Here is an 888-nt window from a genome sequence, read left to right on the forward strand (position 1 = left end):
AAAGGGGAAAAGGGGGAAAGGGGGAAAGGGGGAAAGGCACTTCCCATTTCCGTCATGGCTCTTCCCACTCTGCCAGAAGAAACTTGGCAAGGACAGAGGGGAAGGAAAACCAAAGTCCCAGGGATGGGACAGGAAGGAAAATGGAGGAAGAAAGGAAGAGGCTTCATGTCCCATCACCAAACCCCAAGGAATATGATCCCTAATAATCTGCTCAGAGCCAGGAGACACGAAGGGAATATCCCTGGATTTTGCAGCTTCCAGGCTACTGGCAAAACCCTCCCAAAATATCCCAAAACAGCCTAAAAAAAGATGGGAAAACAGAGAGCAGGAAGCAACTCCTTCCCCTTTGCCTTTTCCAACTACTTGTGGATGCCTTTTCCCAATTCCTTGGCTGCTCCCAAGGATGGAGCTCATCCCCAAGGGATTAGCCAAGGAACCCAGCCCAAACACCTGAAAAAACGAGGAGAGAGACGGCACCAAAGGGAACAGGGAAATGGATTTGTACATTCAGAGTTTATATTTGGGACAAGGTGGAGAGAAGAGGAAAGTAGGGAATTTTTGGGAATTGCATCCTAAAAAAATAGCAGGGATGGAAGCAGCAGCTGATCCTCTACCACTGCACAAACCGTCACGACACGAGGGCACGGACACACGAGGCTGGACACCACGGATCCCATGGGTGCAGCCCTGGGGACAGGGCATGGAGCACCTCCAAGGGGCAAAGAAACTGGAAAACTACATGGCTTGATGGGAATCTTCCAAGTGGGAACGAGCTGCTCCTCCCCATGGCTGCGTTGGCACATCCCTGAGTCACGTTCCTGGTCCTTCTCCACGGCGGAGTCAAGTTGGCTCTAGGTATGGAATTTTTTTGGGGAGAGGGAAGAGGGA

Source organism: Acanthisitta chloris, unplaced genomic scaffold, assembly GCF_000695815.1.
Source record: "Acanthisitta chloris isolate BGI_N310 unplaced genomic scaffold, ASM69581v1 scaffold19534, whole genome shotgun sequence".
Classification (NCBI taxonomy): Eukaryota; Metazoa; Chordata; class Aves; order Passeriformes; family Acanthisittidae; genus Acanthisitta; species Acanthisitta chloris.